This window comes from Armigeres subalbatus, chromosome 1, assembly GCF_024139115.2.
Source record: "Armigeres subalbatus isolate Guangzhou_Male chromosome 1, GZ_Asu_2, whole genome shotgun sequence".
In the NCBI taxonomy this organism is placed as follows: Eukaryota; Metazoa; Arthropoda; class Insecta; order Diptera; family Culicidae; genus Armigeres; species Armigeres subalbatus.
This window is the reverse complement of record NC_085139.1, coordinates 123,673,290-123,693,720: the sequence shown is the minus strand read 5'-3', so window position 1 is coordinate 123,693,720 and position 20,431 is coordinate 123,673,290. Positions and strand designations below refer to the sequence as shown.

The window sequence follows — 20,431 nt, the reverse complement described above, 5'->3', positions numbered from 1 at the left end:
TTTGCAATTCCTGATCATAATATCTGGTTTACAGTTTGTCTTTGAGTGATAAAACGGCCTACTTTTTCATACCAACGAAATGGGTGCTTTAATGAACATTATGCAACTCAAATGGGTTGCATAATATTCATTAAAGCACTCATTTGGATGCTATAATGAAAAACCAACCTCAGAACAGTAGTTACATGACTACATTTTGCTGAATTAGCTTCGGTAAGTGCTCAAATAGTGTATTCTATGCGCCCCGTAATAAATTAAATAGTTTGGTGGACATGTCATCAAAAATTTCCAAAGTCAAGTACATCTATCGCTTCACGGCTTATTGAACTATGCAATGTGGCACGGTAACATGGAATCTGATTGTTCTCCGCAGCAACATAATTTATTGGCAAGAATGATCATGTGAAGTAAATTAGACTGTACAATTTTGGTACAGATTTATCAAATTTAAGTCAATTTTTTGTCATTGCAAAAAATAGCGTGTGCAACTCGTTGCAAAACTCGATTTTTTCAGCACTCGTAGTATTTATCCAACTCGGCAAGCCTCGTTGGATAAACGTACAACTCGTGCTGAAAAAATCATCTTTTTGCAACTTGTTGCACAAACTACTATTTTCTGAATTTAAGGAATTCAAATGAAAATTCTTTCGGGATTCCGATGGGAATCCTTTCGGTATTCCGACGGGAATCCTCTCGTGATTCCGTCGCCAATCTTTTCGAGATTATAACAGGAATCCTTCCGAGAATCCTACGTGAATATTTTCGGGATGTCAAAGAGATTTTTTTCGAGAGTCCAACGATAATCCTTTTGGGGTTCCAACGTGAATACTTTCAGGATTCTGCGGGATTTTTTTCGGGATTCCGATGGGAAACTTTTCCGGATTCCGAAGAGAATCCTTTCGGGATTCTTACGGGAATACTTCCGAGATTCTAACACGAATACTTTCTGGATTCCGACGTGAATCCTCTAATAATATCAACGCGAATACTTTGAAGATTCCGACGGGCATCTTTTCGGGAATCTGACAAGAATCCCTTCAGGAATCTGACAGGAATCCTCCCGAGTTTCCAACACGAATACTTTCGGGATTACGACGGGGATTTTTTTGGAATTGGAATCGTGGAATTGGAGTTGGAATTTGGAATCTTACGGGAATCCTTCCGAGATTTCAACACCAATACTTTTGGGATGCCAACGGGAATCTTTTCGGGATTCCGACGGGAATCTTTTCTTAATTCCGAAGAGAATCCTTTCGGGATTCCAGCGGGAACAATTTAGGGATTCCAACGAAAATTCTTTCGGGATTCCAACGGGAATCTTTTCGGGACTCCAACGGGAATCTTTTCGGGATTCCAACAAGAATAATTTAAGGAATTCCAACGAAATTTCATTCGGGATTCCAATGCGAAATCTTTCGGTATTCCGATGGGAATCATCCCGAGATTCCAACAAGAATACTTTCGGAATTCCAACGGGAATCCAACGGGATTTTTTTTGGAATTCCGGAGAGAATCCTCTTAGGAGGAATCCTTCCGAGATTCCAACACGAATACGTTTGGGATTTCAACGGGATTAGGTTAGGGATTTCAACAGAAATCCTTTCGGGATTCCAACGCGAATTCTTTCGGGATTCCGATGAAAATCCTTTTGAGATTCCGACGTGAAGTCTTTTGGGATTCCGACGAGAATTCCAATATTCCATTACGAATATACACACGAGAATCCTCTCAGGATTCCGAAGAGAATCGTCCCGGGGTTCCAACACGAATACTTTTGGGATTTCGACGGGAATCCTCTCGGGATTCCGACGGGAATACTTTCGAGATTCCGACAGGAATCCTCTCGTAGTTGGTCAACTCCAGAGGCTTTGTTGTTTTTCAGCCGGTCGATCTCCTCCTGGATTTCCTGGAGATTCGGAGCCGGAAGTCGCATGTCCTGCGCGCATGCTCCTAGGTTCATCACCATACCGCCACCGTTGTCTGCCATATCGCCATTCAGGCTCTTCGTAGTGCTGCCGCCACCTTTGGATCACCTCACACTCGTTTGTAAGAAAGTTCCCGTTTATGTCCCTACACATATCGGGCTGTGGCACGTGGCCCTTACGTGAACGGTTCAACTTCTCATAGAACTTTCATGCGTTATTAGCGCGGTACAGTTGCTCCGTCTCTTCACGGTCTCGACCTTCCTGCTGGCGCTTTTTCCTCCGGAAAATCGAGTTTTGTCTGTTCCGCGCCCGTTTGTATCGTGCCTCGTTTGCCCTCGTGCGGTGTTGCAGCAATCTCGCCCATGCTGCATTCTTCTCCTCAACTAACTGCTCACATTCGCCGTCATACAAGTCGTTTCTCTAATCCGGAGCCACCGTGCCTAGTGCAGCGGTTGCGGTGCTTCCAATGGCGGATCGAATATCTCTCTAGCCATCTTCAAGAGATGCTGCACCTAGCTGCTCTTCCGTTGGGAGTGTCACTTCCAGTTGCTGCGCGTAGTCTTGGGCTAGTCTACCGTCTTGTGGCCGCCCAATGTTTAGCCGCGGCGGACGACTCCGACGCGTGTTGATCACCGTCGAGAGTTTTGAGCGCAAGCATACTGCAACCAGGTAGTGGTCGGATTCAATATTCGCACTGCGGTACGTGCGTACGTTCGTGATGTCGGAGAAGAATTTGCCGTTGATTAGAACGTTGTCGATTTGGTTTTCCGTGACTTGATTAGGTGATTTCCATGTGGCCTTGTGGATATTCTTGCGGGCGAAGAAAGTGCTTCGGACTACCATTCCGCGGGAGGCTGCAAAGATTATGCATCGTTGGCCGTTGTCGTTTCCTCCCTTCGTGTGGGCAGTGCACGTTGATGATGCTATGGTTGAAGAAACGGACTTTTATCCTCAGCTTGCACATCCTTGCGTTGATTGGCTGCCACCCAATCACGCGTTGGCGCATCTTTCCCAGCACTATGAATCCGGTTCCCAGCTCGTTGATAGTGCCACAGCTTTGGTAGAAGGTAGCCGCTCGATGCCCGCTTTTCCACACTTTCTGTCCTGTCCAGCAGATTTCCTGCAGCGCTACGACATCGAAGTTGTGGGGATGTAATTCATCGTAGATTATCCTGTCGCAACCTGCGAAGCCTAGCGACTTGCAGTTCCATGTTCCAAGCTTCTAATCGTGATCCTTCATTCGTCGCCTAGGTCGTTGCCGATTGTATCGAATCGTATTATCTTCTATGTCGTTCGTAATAGTTGTTTCTAAAGGTGGCACCACTGCCCCACTAACGTAAATCCGATGGATCAAAAGTAAGGGTATGCGATAACACACTTTTTCCAAACGAAACGAAACGAAACGAAATTCAAAATATCTATGTTGATTCGAAACAAAACGAAACGAAATATAGATTTACTTTCGAGACTTCGAAACGGTACGAAATTAGGATCCATTTAATTCGAAATTTTACGAAACGAAACGAAATTTAATTTTTTCGTAATTTTTATTGAATTGGTTTTACATTTTGTACGCAATTCTGGTTTCATTTTTTCAAAGTCAAATAACTGCAATAGGTAAATCGCCGTGTTCCTCTTTTTAAACCACCGCCTCCCTCCCAACATCAGTGCCGCTTTCAAAGGAATTAATAGTGGAGTGTGCGCTCCCGAATCCGATTAATATTATATCATTTAAGTTTTATATCAGTTTAGTTTTATATCAGTAGGTATATAAAAGTATGGAAAATGTGTTCTTTTTTTGTATTGGGATTCAAATTCAAACAAAAATTATTTCGCTTAAGAACTGTGTGATTATGTTGAAGCATACTTCATATTGTCTTATCAGCGTGGTTTTATGACATTGAGCTAACTCAAAATGGGGGCTCTCCTTAGCCGTGCGGTAAGACGCACGGCTACAAAGCAAGACCATGCCGAGGGTGGCTGGGTTCGATTCCGGTGCCGGTCTAGGCAGTTTTCGGATTGGAAATTGTCTCGATTTCCCTGGGCATAAAAGTATCATCGTGTTAGCCTCATGATATACGAATGCAGAAATGGTAACTTGGCTTAGAAACCTCGCAGTTAATAACTGTGGAAGTGGTTAATGAACACTAAGCTACGAGGCGGCTCTGTGCCAGTGTGGGGATGTAATGCCAATAAGAAGAAGAAGCAGAAGCTAACTCAATACCCGAAAATAAATGCATAGATATCCACATCTGCCAAGCGTATACGCAGATAGAGAATCGTTAATAGCATATATTTGCTCACAAGAAGAATCCTCTGCACCTTTCTTGAATGCACAAAGATATGTATTTCAGAAACACGATAGCAAAGTTTTTACGGCAGCAGTTTGCCAGGTATGGAGAAACCATTTTTCTTTTTCTCATACAAAAAGTTGTACAAAAAGCTATCATTTTCTTCCGAATTCAACCTTTTTATAGGAGGTTCGGAGACCCATAGTCTTATATACAATCAGCTCGACGAACCGAGTTATTATATGTCTGTCATTGTATATGTGTTTGTGCATATGAGGCATGCAGAAATTGTTGCCAAATATTCATCCTCAACCTACTTCAATTGAGTGCAAGAAAAAGGTACTATGGACAGTATGAGTCGGTCACGTCCTTGCAGTCAATTTAGGATTAGGAGAGGAAAATTAGTTTGACACTCATTGTTATAAGAGAGGAATGCTCTGTATCTCCGTGAGCACCACGGGAAAGGGATCCTTGGTTGGTTGAAAAGGTAATTTATGTGGAGCCACCACAACGTAAACGAACTTATTTTAATACTCGAAAACGAAAACCGTGTTTCAAATCAATCCAAAGCAAACTCAATGTACTTCGATTAATAAGCTTCTACAACACGGTCGATTCTGCACTAAATAATGTTGTGCTCTTCGATACAGTCATTAGTTTCATCACTTCGCGTGCTCCCGCAACTATCTGGCGTGATCAGCATCAACACGATCGATTGCACACTGATTAATTAAGTTTCTGTTCTGCGAGGCAGATTATTTTTAATTCGCGTGCTCTCGGACTAGCTGCCGTCTCGTGACCAGCAGCAAAAAAATCGATTCTGCACTCATATTGTGCAAATAGTCAAAGAAAATCACAAAGTTTAAATTTAAATCTTGGGCGCTGTATGTATATTTTTCGCCGAATATTGACTATTGCGTCCCCTGTACTTTTTATTCTTATTTTTAGGTAAGATTCAAATTGCTCTTTGAACGTAAAATGTTGTATTTTGTTTTCCTTAAGGCCTTCTAAACTCTTAAGCGGTGCTTACTAGGGTGGTTCAGAAAATCGATTTTGCTCCACAGTGCTCATCTGATTCTTTACCATGTTCTGAGTGTCCTCTGAAAATTTGAGCTCATTTGGATTAAAATTGATTTAGCACAAGCCGTTTCAAGTTTGCATGCAAATTAGTATGGGGAAATTAATGAGCTCAAATTTTCAGAGGACACTCAGAACATGGTAAAAAATCAGATGAGCGCTGTGGAGCAAAATCGATTTTTTGAACCACCCTAGTGCTTACCCATGCGCTTAAACCTGATTTGAGGCCTAACCGGAGGTGAAGAAATCGGCCTTTAATAAGAAAGAAGCTCTCTAGAAGACTTGACAATGCCAAGGGCCTTTGAAATCCACGCCACAGCTTTGCCTCTTTGTCAAAGTTTTGCTAATCTGATTCATATCTGATGACATTTACACTCTGAGCCTGACGTCTTAAATATTGAGTCAGATCACTTTTGAAAAAATAGGATAGAATAGATATATATAAATAAAGACACTTTTCGTTTTCTGTAAGACATTTCTAACAAAACACTTTAGACGTTTCATAGAGGAAAACTAAATATGTTTTTTCGACTCAGAATGGAATTATGTAGTGAGCCTTAATAGAAAAATTTGTATAACATTAAGTTTTGCAAACAGCTTTATGAATTTGTTCAGCGGCGCAGCCAAAATTTTTGATAATACACAACCGTACGAGACAGCATGGTTTAAGTTTAAAATTGTTTCGAAATTCCGCGGAATTCCGTTAAATTTCGTTAAAAGCTAGTTTTTTCCAGCGAAATTTTTGTAATTTTACGAAACGAAACAAAATCAAGAAATCAGATTTCGCCATGTTCAAATTCCGCGGAATTTCGTTTCGAACCACCTGAAACGAAATATTTCGAAATACCGCATATGCTTAATCAAAAGCCTAAAATAGACACATCAGCATGCGTTTTGAAAGCTCGTTCCGGTGCAAGTTGCTTGCATGTTGTCTGTAATGCATATTTGGCGCAATGTGGTAAATATTGCCAATATGCAATTTGAAAAGTTTTTAAAGGTTATCAATGATTAAAACTGTACTAAAATGTTCCAAAAACAATTGAAAGTATTGTTACATCAGAAAACTATGTTGAAGTATTATATCCACGGTGTTGATACAATATGTGCAACCATCAAGACCATAGAGCATATGGTAATTCAAATGTTTACACTGCCCTGAGCCTATTGTACTTTTTATCCGGGTCCTATATAGCAGAACGATTTCAAGACAAAATTTTCAAAACGACTTATCTGCTTATGTAAACAAAGATTCAAACTACGATTTGACGAATTTGATAGCTCTCCCACGCAAACCAACACCACCAATAGGTAGGTGAAGGTTTCCGCTACCTGTTTATGGTGTTGGTTTGCGTGGGTGAGCTATCAGATTCGTCAAATCGTCGTTTGAATCTTTGTTTACAAAAGCAGATAAGTCGTTTTGAAAATTTTGTCTTGATTTGAGCTTACGATTTGGTTGGTACGGATAAGTTTGGCAAAAAAGTGTATCTTTTATTGGTTTTCATGGATTTAGACTAAAAATAGTACCGCAGCTCCAAAAATTCTAAAAAAAAAACAACTTAATTCACCGAGTGGTGATACTGCCTTTCACGCATTTAGCCAAGACACCAACCTTATATGGCACTTTTTAGTTCGATTCCATTTTCTTAATAACTTTCAAACGCAATGGTCGATCGTTATCAAATTCAATAGTGATCAATAAGGCTTTGTCCCCTGTCAAATGCAACTTGTTGCGAGAAAATCGGATAAATATTACTATATGAAAAAGTGGCTAATGTTTTTCGGTTTTCGTGTGCACACACACACACATACACACGGACAGACAGACATTTGTTCAGTTCGACGAGCTGAGTCGATTGGTATATAACATCATGGGTCTTCGAGACTTCTATAAAAAGTTCGATTTTGGAGTGAAATGATAGCCTTTCGTTACAACTTTGTTGTACGAGAAAGGCAAAAATATGTGTTTTGAGTCAGTTTTTTTATTTCATAGTTTTAGTTAAAATTTTAGTACATTATGTTCAAACGATCAATCCGCCCCGATTTTTAAGCGCTTTGAAAGCAAACGGAATGAAAAATCTAACGATAATTATTATAGCATTGCAATGCAATGCGAAAACGATAATTATTATAGCATTGCAATGCAACCGCCTACCGTTCTGCAACCTGTACAACCGCTACCAGCTAAGCAACAGTAGAGGCTGCACTTGTTGGCTCTTAACTGCTCCTCATGATTATCTTTTGCACATTTGGTTTTAGGTACATACATATCAAATCAAATATCCAAAAAAAGACATCATTAAATCACCCGAAAGATCCACCATCCTCGAGTACGTACCACACGCTGCGACTTTTATATCCATTTTGGTGTTATGCTACATTTGTAGAAAATCTCATAAAAATACATCTCAACCCAGTATAAGACCGCCTAAAAACAACAGTCAATCGTCTAGCAATCGCATTCAGCCTATGACGATAATGGTAAACATTTCGGATCCCTGTTCACAACTGTGCCCTGCCCTTGGGCGCTGACTGCTTCGGTAGAGCCATCGATGGGTGGGAAACTCAAGGGAAACATTGTATTTATTGTTATTGCCACCCGGAGAAGTAAAGCGAAAAACCTCATCGTCTTTTGGTCAAATCCACTTGTTCGTGATTGGATTTCTTGTTCTCCGACTGGGTGGTCGCCGTCCGTCACTATTGTCTTCGTCAGTTTTCCGCAGGAAAAAGGGTTACACCGCCGACGTTTGTCGTCGACGTTCATAATTTTAATTATTTTTCCACCAATTACCGCTAAATATTTAACGAGTCAAACTTTTGGACAATTGGTGACTTTCTTCGGAGCGACGCGACTTGCATGAATACCGTCTTCGATTTTTTTTTTTCGTTTTCCGAAGAATGATACATTGTTTCTGCATGACGTCGTGCTTGCCATCCTTCGCCTCGCGTGGTACCACTGACTGCTGGGACTGACGACTGCGGCACACGACCCCATTTATTTATGGCCCCCGGAGGCGATCAACCCTTTTCTTGCGTTTGCTTCCTTGGGCGATTTGAATGGCATGCAGAAATCGTTCGATAGAAAGGGGTAGATTTTTAATTTCGCCCCTGTTGCCTTGTACTTCGATTCGCCCGGTACGGTTTATATGCGCGCTTCACGTTCGCTCTCTTGTTTGAGCTCTACGCGGGGTTTCGCCGCTTAATTATCCGCGTAATTATATTTATCGCGTAGCTTGCAAAATTCGGGAAAAATACGCCGCCTGGTTGGGGAATCTCTTGGGTATTTTTCTCTGCTTGGCATGGGAAAAGGATGAGAAGAATTTATGATTTTGATTTTAATTATGGCCTTGGCGTGCGTAGTTGCTGCTGCTGTCGGATGTGCTCCGTTGAAAGCGTTTTGATTTGTGTTGCATCTCGTTTTGCATAAAAATAATAGTTTACAAATTCTTAATATTTGTCTGATTCTGAATAATAAAATCAGTTCGGTTGTACGCCGAACCATGTTGTATCTATTTCGACTACAAGTTTTATCATCTGATGAAGACTATTATTCCAACGTATTTGAACCAGCCTAACTTCCTTTAATATCTAACTAAGATTCTGTAATATTTTCCGGTAAATATTGTTTTGATTGTCGTTTGCCATGCAACATGCTTGACTAGAGATAATAGTAAATTTGTTCATAGCATTCTTAATTGTGCGCGAGCAAATCGTTCTGATATATTCGAATGCGACCGTTGAGAAGAATATTGAATTTCATACCTGTCTGATTAGTAATTGAACATGTTAATTAGTTTGCCAACCTTATTGGTTTTTTATAGTATCATGATCACAGTGTCAAGTTTGAAAACTGGTCCCATGGTCCCACTGCAGTCGAACCTTCTTTTTCTTTCCTGACAAAATATATTCCGGAAAATGACATGATCGGTCAAATGATCTTTTCTGCCAAAGGACAATTTTGGCCAAACAGTATTTTCTTACAAATAATCAGTTCAGTCGTATGTTTTCCTCGGTCATATGTTGCCTCTAGTCAAATAACATTTCCATCCAAAGCGCTTTTGGCATAATAATCGTTTCGGCCAAGCGTAAATGGAATCCAGCTATACGACTTCCAGCCTAACGTGGCTAAAGTGGCATTCGGAAAATGGTTTTCAACCGAATGATTGTTGGCCATCCAACCCTTCCCGATCCACGCAAAAATTGTCGACTAGTGGACTTTAGCGAGATTTCCCCAGATCCATAGGTGTTTTGGGTGGTCGCTTTGAAGAGCCACAACTGTTCTGGCAGAGTCGGATAGGATCTGTTTTGTTAAAAGGCGTGATGGCGGCGATAAGCAAGGTCGTAATTTCTTTCGAAAAGACGCTGCAGTGCGTGATTTAACTGTCTTACACGGTAAGTGTAGGAGTGCTACCAGTGACTCCTGAGCAGACCCCTTATCATGGAATTAAACTGTCAGTGTAGGGCAACTCGTATTCCCTGTATTCGAAGTCAAGAAACATTGCCACCGACCTTCGAAGGATTTCTGTTTTGATTTCTATCTTGAAACTTATCTCTATGGCGTTATTTATAGTGACCATGCAGAAGTGTCAGCTTCTCACTTCATGCCAGTGAACACGCGCCGCTGATTGGTGGAAGACTGACGCCGACGGTTGCTGCGGCGAAGGAACTCAATGTTGAAATGGCAGAATCCCTACTTCGGCACTGGTAAACTCGGCTTATGTAGATGGGAGAAGTTCGTAGGCGATTCGAAGAAAGCTTCGAACGTCAAATGCTGATTAATCTTATGGGCAGCTTTACGGATGTCACGGAGTCGTACCGGAGTGATACCAAGTCGTTATTTGGGCAAGTCGTTATTTTGATACCAGGAGTCTTACGACAGGAGTAGACGCCGGCTCAAAAAGTGAAGAAAACACAACATAAGGTTTTTCGGGGCTCATTACGAGCTAAGAGTGGCCTGCGAGTTCGCCGGACCTGAACCCTATGAATTTCTCTGTCTAGAGTATGTTGGAGGCCACGTCTGCTCTAAAACATAATATTTTTGTGCAAGTCCTAAAGCGACATCTGGTGGCGTCTGATAAAATGCCACAAGAGCACCTGCGGGCCTCGTACGATGCGTTCCTCGAGCGTCTTTGCCGAGTTGTTAAACTCAAGAACAAAAAAGATGAACTTGACCAGTGAGCTTTCAAAAAGTGATATGTTTTCTTGTGAAATTGAATGAAATTTAAGTAAAATATTTTGTTTTCGATTTAGTTTTCTGTTTATTTTAATGTATTGTACATTGTATTGATTGCCGTTTGCCATGCACCACTGTTGACTAGATTTAATAATAAATTTGTTTATTTATATCATTCTTAATTGTGCGCCAGCAGATTGTTCTGGTGTATTCGCAACGAGCGTTGAGTTGAGACCAATATTGAATTGCATACCTGTTTGCTAACCTCAGAGCTTTCTCAGTATCATGATCCAGTCATTATGGGGGTGGCGGTAGTGTTCGATAATTTTTCATCATGGCGTCGTGAGCAGCAAATTTGAATTATTTTGAAGCCCATTGATTGTGTTGATTACGATAGACTCCTTCAGATCCTTCAGAACAGATGTCCGCAAGCCGAAAGCAGAAACCGACCATCCAGAAATCATGTCATTCGTGCTTATTAAAGATTATGAAAGAGAGACTGGACAAGTGGGAAACTAGGAAACTATTGTCAGATTTTCTGGATATGATACACTGTGCGGCGTACTTGCACAAAACTTCACGCGGCGAATGACTTTCGAAAGGTACCGCCGCGCCAAACGATACACCGCAATGCTATTCACCCATAAGAATCAAGTAAACGGGGTGCAAAAAGCGCGGCGGTACCTTTCATGAAGGGTTCACCGCGTGCAATTTTGAGAAAATCAGGCACTAGTTGTTCATGACAAAATAGAATAGAAGCTGAAACCGGCCCTTCCTCGCTGGGGGTTTGGCCGAAACTCATTCGATAGTCTGGCAGAATATGCCGTTTGATTGAACTAACAATTATGCCGTTTTCCCGAAAATGTCATTTGCACGAAATGACCATACAATCGAAAATGTTGTTTGTCCGAACTGTTCATTTGGTCGGAAAAGTATTTGACCGAAAATATCGACCGTCTAAGACGAGTTTAGTACGTCCGAAAATTTAGTTTGGTCAAACTATCGTTCGACCGTAAATGTCGTGTGGGCGAACAATAGTGAATGTGCCAAAGTTTCAGCCACTGATTTTTCAACCAAATGGCCTATTCGGCCAAACGACGTTTTTGGCCAAATTGCCAGTTCGGTCGAACGACATTTCCAACCATATGTACCGTTCGGGCAAACGACATTTTCGGCCGAATGACCCGATCGGTCAAATTACCTTTTCTGCCAAAGGACCATTTCGACCAAACAGTGTTTTCGGCTTTATAACCAGTTCGGTCATATGGAACGTGGTTTAAGTGACATTTGGCCGAATGATTGTTGCCCAACCGACCCTTTCCGACTGCGCTGGCAGAGTCGGGTAGAACAAAGTTTTGTTAGAAGGTGGTGGTGACTATAAGTATGGTTGCAATTTCTGTGAACAAATGATATGAATACAATATTGATAAAATAAATTTAATTTGTATTTTGAAATAATTAGGGAAACGAAAACCTGAATCGCTGTGTCTGGTAGCTCTATCGCACGAATGTGCGCTTGAAATCAAATGAAATAAATAAATAAGGAAGAAGAATAAAACGCCATGATAAATCACCAGAGAGGAGTGCCTGCCGATTTTTGTGAAAGGGGACTGACTTCCGGAAACTGATCACCCGGGGCTAAAGGTGCACCTTTCGACTGTGCGTTGAAGGTGTAAAACTAATGACCGAGGGAAGGTCTCACTTCGACAGGGTGCTGGAGTTCCAGAATGCAAAACGGTTCCAGTTTTACACCCACGACATCCCCGACAGCAAGCCCCATCAAAGTTTTGCTGCGTGGCCTTGTCGACATGGACGAAAAGGAGCTGAAGGAAGCTTTGAAGGAAAGTGATCTGAAGCCGATCAACATATGCCAAATCCTTCCTTTCCTTGATCAATTTCACTTTAATTGATTGGTTTAATCACCGTTACTCAATATGGGGTTGATTTATTGATATTTTTCGGTGAACAATAACTACGCCATTTGTTTTCCTGCGTGACGTTTCGGTCTACTACTTTGTCTCGACCATCTTCAGACGCCTTATTTATTGAAAAAATTAAGCAAAAAAATAAACATTAATTAAATTACAATTATTTAGAACGGCACTTTACATTTAACACAACACACTTTTTTTCCCACCACAACTCACATTTCGATCACCGCAGCAATTTCCACCTCGTTGTCTGCTGGGCGATCATGTACCACTGGCAAGTGGGGTTGCAGTTGTGGTGTTTGTCGTCTATTTGTCTCTCTTCGTCGTCTTTCGTCATTCGTCAAATTTCGTAGCTTAACCACTAATGCATTGTAGTCCGATCAATATGCCAAATCCGCCGACATGACACTTCCCAGACCTACCGTGATCAGCTTTACCTGGTGCACCTGGAGCACTGTGCGACGAGTGCGAGCAAATGGAAGAGGCTGACCCAAATATACTATATTAACAATATGATTCACTCTCACGAAATTTTGGCGACACCACATGTGGCGCCAACTCGCGTCCAAAAGGATCGATACACACGTAAATCGAACTACCCAAAATATGACGATTGTTTTACACACACTTCAAAATGTCATCATGAAAAAAATAGGGATGCTTGATGCTTTTGACGTAGGACTTACGTCTCTCTTCACTATACCGGGTGTCATTTCAATATTTCTAAATCGACCGCGTTACGCTGTGTTGAAAGATTTTGAATGATAATAGCGTTTGTCCCAGTGAACGGATCTCTTCGGAAAACCCCTTAATCGACAGATCTCAAGTATGCCTTTCATATTCATACTTGATATGACCCGAAAAACTTGTTTCAATAGGCCTAAAACTGTTTTCGAAGCAAAACATTGGCTGCACTGAAACCTATAAATATGGGTGCCGCTTGTTCCTCGCGTCATTTGTTCGCTTGATTCTGATGGGTGCAGCCGCCAGCGGATAAGCTGCAACTGCGCACCAAAATAAGCCATAAAAGAGGGTGACGCAATTTTTCCTTCTCATTCTGTTCAGAACTTCCAACGGGATATTATCATCATCAACGATGAATAAAACCGGGGTGCTACCCAGCACTATGAATCAGTTTTTTGACGAACATCAAGTGGAACACAGCAGCAGAAGAAGCAGCCCAGCCTAGACCACACACCGCAACAGTGCCGAGCAGAGACCCGCAGCAGAAACGAGCCGAGACCGGCCGGCATCAGTCTTGAGCCGAGACCGGCCGGCATCAGTGTTGAGCAGAGAAAGGTGAAGAGAGAAAAAGAGAAAAAGTTACAACGTTCTAGAATGGTTTCCTGCCAGAATCTCCCTTGGTCAACAAGTTTCCTCTGAAAGAGTTAATTTCCGGCCCTTATCAGGGCGAAGAGAGTTAGTGATAATTTTCGCAATAGGTTGGAATTCGTCGCTTTTACGGCGGTGTTCTAGATGAAATCGTTTGTGTGAGTTTTGGTTTCGAGCAAGAAACTCCCTCGGTCAACCAGTTGCTTTTGAAAGAGTTAATTTCTGGCCCTTATCAGGGCCAAGAGAGTTAATGATAATTTTCGCAATTGGCTGACGCTGACGTTCATCGCTGATTCGTCGGTCACTGCATCAAGGCAGTTCGTATGCCGCTGGTTCCATCGGGGAACCAGCGCTCCCCGGAGCACCCAGCCTTAGTTTCACAATCTACTACAACATGACGTAACGGATGGAGATAGAAAATCTATGTCTTCAAATCAAACGGTTCTTCTAAGAGCCACTGATACTTACTAAAGAGTTTAATATCAAGGCTTTCAATACCCTCCGCTTTAAAAATAGTACTTTTGTGCCAAATTCAGTCTTCTAGAGATAAAATGTTATACGCAAGTAGCAGATTTTCAAGATTTTCGTGGCCAATTAACAATATCCCAAAACGGAATGCTATGAATCGATTTTTTATCTATTGGATTTATTTGAATTTTGGATTTATTTGATTTTGATAAAAAATATGTAGAAAAATGACTCTTTGATACTTTCTAAACGATTGCTGGAACATTTTTGATTATTATTGGTCGACGTAGTTTTCAGTGTTGGTTGAAGAATAGATGGTACTACAAATGGTAAATTACGCTGACAGACAGTCTGTAATTCACAACATGACATTTTCATTTGGTCGGTCTAGGTGAAGGAGGAGCCAACAAGCGGTTTACAATGGTCTTATTCATCAAAGGGGTGGAGCTTCGGCTAGAGTTGTTCTGATATAATGACAAAATCATGGCTCATGCGAGTTTAGTTCCGGCTTAAATTTTATCTTGACCAGCCGGCAGGGAACCAACATCCAACGACAGGGAGAATAATGGTGTCATCTCTAGAAGTCAAAGAATTATCTTTTTTCATATTTTCATCAATGACAAAAATATTAACATTAAATAAAAAATCGATTGATAGCTTTCTGTTTTAAGACATTTTTCTAAATTGGTCACGAAAATGGTAATAATAATGATATCGCCGTTTTCTTCTTCCAATATGTGAGAGATTTGGGCATATTTTTATAAAAATAGCCCTAAAAATATCTCTATGAAATTGATTCCTGAAATTTATATATTGAGTGTAAGTTGTTCGTGAACAATTTGGGAAAATGTTCTCGAAATAGAGAGCTATCATGGGCATTTGGTCATGTTGGTTTCATTATTTACATAACTAAACAGCTAATGTATTTTGCGCTACTTCTAAAAGATTGGTAGAAAGTTGTTTATTGATTGGTAGAAAGTTTGTTGATTATTCTTGTTCTAAGTGATTTACGATATCGGTCGATAAAAAGGTGGTGCCAAAGAACGGCATACAACGCTAACAATACCAAAAAGGCGGAGTTTGAAACTCAAAACATTGATTACATGTGACAAATTATTTCCTCTTGATTGGTCAATGTAAAGGAGGAGCCAACAAGTGGTTTATAACGGTATTATCCATCGAAAAGGCGGAACTTCGGCTCCGGCTTCTGGGTTCCTATGCTATGCTGAAGAAATCATGACAAAATATTTTCATTTCGAATCATTTCGAAATGTCTTGTCACTTGAGGAAACGATGGTCCCAATCTTGTAAAGAAAATCTCCGACAGCAAAATTACCAATCCAAACGAGACTTGCATGGTCTCTGCTGCTCTCGACGACACAAGATGATCGCTACCGACACTGCCGCTGCGATTGATGTTCGTCCGCTCAATCGATTTACAATTGATTTACAATGGTATATATGAATCCAAGTAAAGAAATAAGAACTAGACAACCGACGCTGTTAACTTTGACAGATCCTACAGCACAGCATAGGATAATTTGAACTTCTGAAGAACATATTTGAAGATTAATTTTGACGTAGGACTTATGTCTTTCTTTACTATACCGGGTGTCATTTCAATATTTTGGCATCGAGAGCGTTACGCTGGAATAGAAGATTTTGAAGGTGAATAGCGTTCATCTGACTGAACAGATTTATACAACAAACCCCTTAATCAAAAGATTATAAGTACACGTTTCATATTCATCATTGATTAGACACGAAGAGCTTGTTTCAATAGGCCTAAAACTGTTTTCAATGCAAAGTATCCATTACCGCGTTCTGATTGGTGCAGACACCAGCGAATGAGCTGCCGCTGGGTCTGCTGAGACGGCATAAAATAGCGCAAAACGATTTTGAAACGCATCAATGAAGAGTTGAGGCCGACCGGCATCAGTGTTGAGCCGAGACCGGCCGGCATTGGTATCGAGCCGAAACAAGTTGAAGAAAATCAAGAGAAAGAACTGCAATGTGCTTGGAGAAATCGCGTGTGTGTGTGTTTTGGTTTCGAGTAAAGAAACCCCCTCGGTCAACCAGTTCCCCGAAAGGAGTTAATTTTCGGCCCTTATCAGGGCCAAGAGAGTTAATAATAATTTTTGCAATTGGGTGGCATTCGTCACTGGTTCGTTGCATGCTGCATTAAGGCAATTCGCATTCCGCTGGTTCCATTGAAGAAACAGCACACGTCAAGCGGATACGCTGCATGAAGATAGCTTTGGTTTTGCGCTCCACCCAGGAGCACCCAGCATCAGCCTTACAGCCTGCTGCAACATGACGCAACAGATGGACATAGAAAATGTTTATTTTCAAAGCATACGGTTCTTCTAAGAGCCATTGATAGACTTACTAAAGAGTTTTTAAAAATTATAAAATACTCTAGAGATAAAATGTTATACGCGAATAGCAGATTTTCAAGATTTTTTCATAACCGTTACATAACAAGAACTGTGACATATAATGAAATAAATCACAAAAAATTCCACTATTAGATGAAAAATCGATTGAGAGCTTTTCTTTTTGAGATATTTTTTCCTATATTGCTCATGAAAATTGTTATAATAATGTTTGGGCTGTTATCGCTGATTTTTTTATACAAATTAGGTGACGTGAGAGATTTGGATATATTATACATCTTCAAAGAAAAGATATTTTAGTTACTAGATAAAGATTGTCGCTTCGGTTCCCTTTGTTCTGCTGTCCGAAACATGTGTGGTACATACCTGTCAAATCGTATGGATTTTTGACATTTAGCTTCCCTATCCTCGCCAGCAAAAGATGTTCCGGACAGCGACGACAGCGACAATCTTTATCTAGTACCTAAAATATCTTTTCTTCAAAGGCATGGTCAAGTCAAGTCCTACGTCCACTTCGCGGTTATGTCACAGACATTACCCACTGTTCGTTTTTTGCAAACTTAATCGATTAAGTTTAATCGAATGCAAAAGGAAAATCAAATGTTGTAGCAGAAGTGTGGTAGGCATATTTTTGTGGAAAAGTATAATAAATTTGATATAGCTCGTTGAACTGTATCCGGCGGGACCATGGTGGTGCACCATATCGAAATTACGCTGAAGCAGTTGGAGAGCTATACGAGGTTGCTGTGGAAGTTTACATTCTTCTCGCATTGTACCTACTCGCTCTCTGTTTTGCACACCATGTTGCTGTTTGCTCATTTGACTGCAACACTTTTATATATTTTTTTTATTTGAAGAGGCGTCATGATTCTTTGGGAAATTTGACATTAAAGAAGTCAATGAATTGTCTGAGACAAACAGCAAGTTGTCTGCATGGCTTATTATACGTATCTAAAATTAGTTGAGATATATATCCTTTGTCACTATTGATTCCGCAATTTATAGTTTTTTTTTTGGTTGTATCTGGTTGAAAGTAAATTTAACAAGATACGTTGAAGAATAGCTTAAATATAACATTTAGAATGCATTTAAATTTATATAGAATGAAGAATTATTCCAGCTAAGATTTGACAGTTGGGTAGAAAACCTTATGGAGAATTTTTCGTAAAAATGGGTTTGTAGAACTAACGAGGGTGGATTAAAAATACAAGATGGAAAATGGAAGGTCACGTTTTCTGTTTACCCGCTTTTTTGAATAGGCTCAAAAAGAACTCAACGTAGATCGAAAATACTTAAAATACTTCTGGTAGAATTTGTTAATGAAGATAATAATAGATTCTAATATACACCATTGTGAAATACCACACTTTCATTAGTAGCCAAGTAACGTAAAAACACTGGTTTGGACTATGCTTTTGCTAATATTTATACCATTTGATTATGTGTATTTATTCATTGCCATTTTTGCAATCAACTCTTTCTTCTCATAAAATTTTGCTCCTGAGAAGAACCGATTTTCTTTCCACAATGCGCCACTAACAGTAACTAAACGATAGTCCTAAGATTATTGCTTTTGGCGATGGCCTCTCGTTGTTCCGCTTTCTGCTGAGACTGCTGCTACGAGCGTCATCGTTGTGCCCGCTCTCCGAGAAAATTTAATTGAGCTGAGGATTGGAGTCGAGCCCGTAAGTTGCACGATTTTGATGTCTGTTCTTGCCATGTACATACGCGATTGGTTGGTTTACCGAATTGTCAGTGCCTAGTAAAATTCATTTTTTCAATAGTTTAGCACCTTAAATGCATTTTTTCGATAGTCGAGCAAAATCTTAAAGAGTTCGTCGATCGATTAACACCAAAATCTTTAAAATCGATTGAAAGACGGCTGAGTTATTAGCCTATACTTCCTGACCACTTTTCGTGACGGTCTCAGATTTGAAACTGCAGAATAACCCCCCTATGTTCCGGAAAGACGTAATCCTACGTCAAAAAGCGTGTGCAACTCGTTGCAAAACTCGATTTTTTCAGCACTCGTATTATTTATCCAACTCGGCACGCCTGCTGAAAAAATCATCTTTTTGCAACTTGTTGCACAAACTACTATTTTGATAACTTGCTGTACGTTTATAACGAGTTGTACGAGTTGATATCGAGTTATACGTTTATCCAACTTGTCGAGTTGGGTAAATACTACGAGTGCTGAAAAAAATCTAGTTTTGCAACGAGTTGCACACGCTATTTTTTGCAATGACGGAAAATGGGCTCTAATATGATAAATCTGTAACAAAACGGTACGAACTGATTTACTTCAAATGATCATTCTTACACACAAAAAAATAATACTGTTTTTCTAAATATGTTCTACTTTAAAATTAAAAAGTGATTTATTTTCGTAAAATTAAAAGTTGAATTGTTCATCGCAAAAGTCAATTATTTGTTTTTAAAGTATTTTTGTCACTTTCAATTATACATTTAAAAGTTCATACCACAGAGAAACAGACGTCTCACTCAACACATGTTCCATCGTTCAGCTTTTTAACGGTGGATTCAATTTTTTGTAGGTGGTCGATCGGCCACCGATGGCGCTTCCATCGGTTTTGTTTGTGTTTGACGTTTGCTCACTAACGCCATCTGGTTGCCGCTTGACCACACACAGGGTATTTAGCATTGGGCGATAATGTTTTCATGACGATGATTTTGATTGCATTTTGTTCTAAGTGAGACGTCTGTTTATCTGTGTTCATACTTTCCCCCCATAAAAATTGTCGAACTGTCAGATATTAAAAGCTCAGCACAACATTTTAGATTGGGACACCTTAAGAAAAAAATAAATGTATTACTCATTTCACATCAAGTGGTAAGCTTGGGCAAAAAAGGCATTTCAAGTGATGGCAGAATATGTATTAATATTTATTTAACTACATTTCAACAACCGCTTTCAACTCTTATCATGCATAAGGACAATCAAATTAGCAACAAGTTATTTGTATAGAATGCAATTTCATTTATGCTTAACTTTCGAATACATTTCTCACTGTGTATTCATCTCGTCTAAGCATTCGGAGTTATCGGTGTATTTTTATTCCGTCATCGCAAAACAGAAGTTTCGGATAACTGGGTGACTTCTGAAACGCTAACCGGATTCCAACGGGGGAATGCAGATCGCAAATAATCAGATACTAAAGCAGGTTCGTTTGATTGATATTACAATTTATATTACAATTTAAGTTTTGTTATCAGAACCAGTAATTCTTTTTACAGAATCGATGCCGGCGAAAGAATTGTTTATATCCAGATGGTTTATCGAAGGAAAAAAACAACCTTTTTCAGCACTAAGCGGATACAAAAAGTGGGCATTTTTTCTCAAAATTGTATATTGCCATCGAGTGGAAGCCGATCAACAGGTTCGTTTGCATGATTTATTAGACATCTTTTTAAACTTGATCGTAATAAAAACTTGAATTTGCTCTATAGGTCTAAAAATGCAGACGAAACAAAATTTGGAAACAAATGGTTTACCGACGGAAAAGCAGAATAGGAACAGTCTATACAAACATGGCCACAGAATAGTAATGTTGTAAGTTCAAAATGGAATATAAATAAAAGAAATTTCTCATGAATACAAATGAAACTGTTATTTAAAATAAAATGGAGGGAAACCCTGTGGGGGTGGGTTGGCAGGTTTAGGAAACTTTTGATTAATAACTAAAAATTACACATACTATTATTACAGTGCAAGCATTTCATTTGACAGTTCCACAATTTATTTTTAAAATTTCGAACTTTTAATTTCAGAACGGCAAGCTACTTTCATACCATGGTTGTTGCAAAAGTTAACGTACTT

General features: G+C 40.0%; 1 long non-coding RNA gene across 1 annotated transcript; it reads left to right on the top strand.

Moving 5' to 3' along the window:
- Positions 1 to 19,646: 19,646 nt before the first annotated feature.
- Positions 19,647 to 20,181, top strand: LOC134206048 (uncharacterized). The gene is made up of 3 exons (XR_009978239.1): positions 19,647 to 19,775; positions 19,849 to 19,991; positions 20,062 to 20,181. It is a non-coding gene; the product is annotated as an uncharacterized LOC134206048 (long non-coding RNA).
- Positions 20,182 to 20,431: the final 250 nt, after the last annotated feature.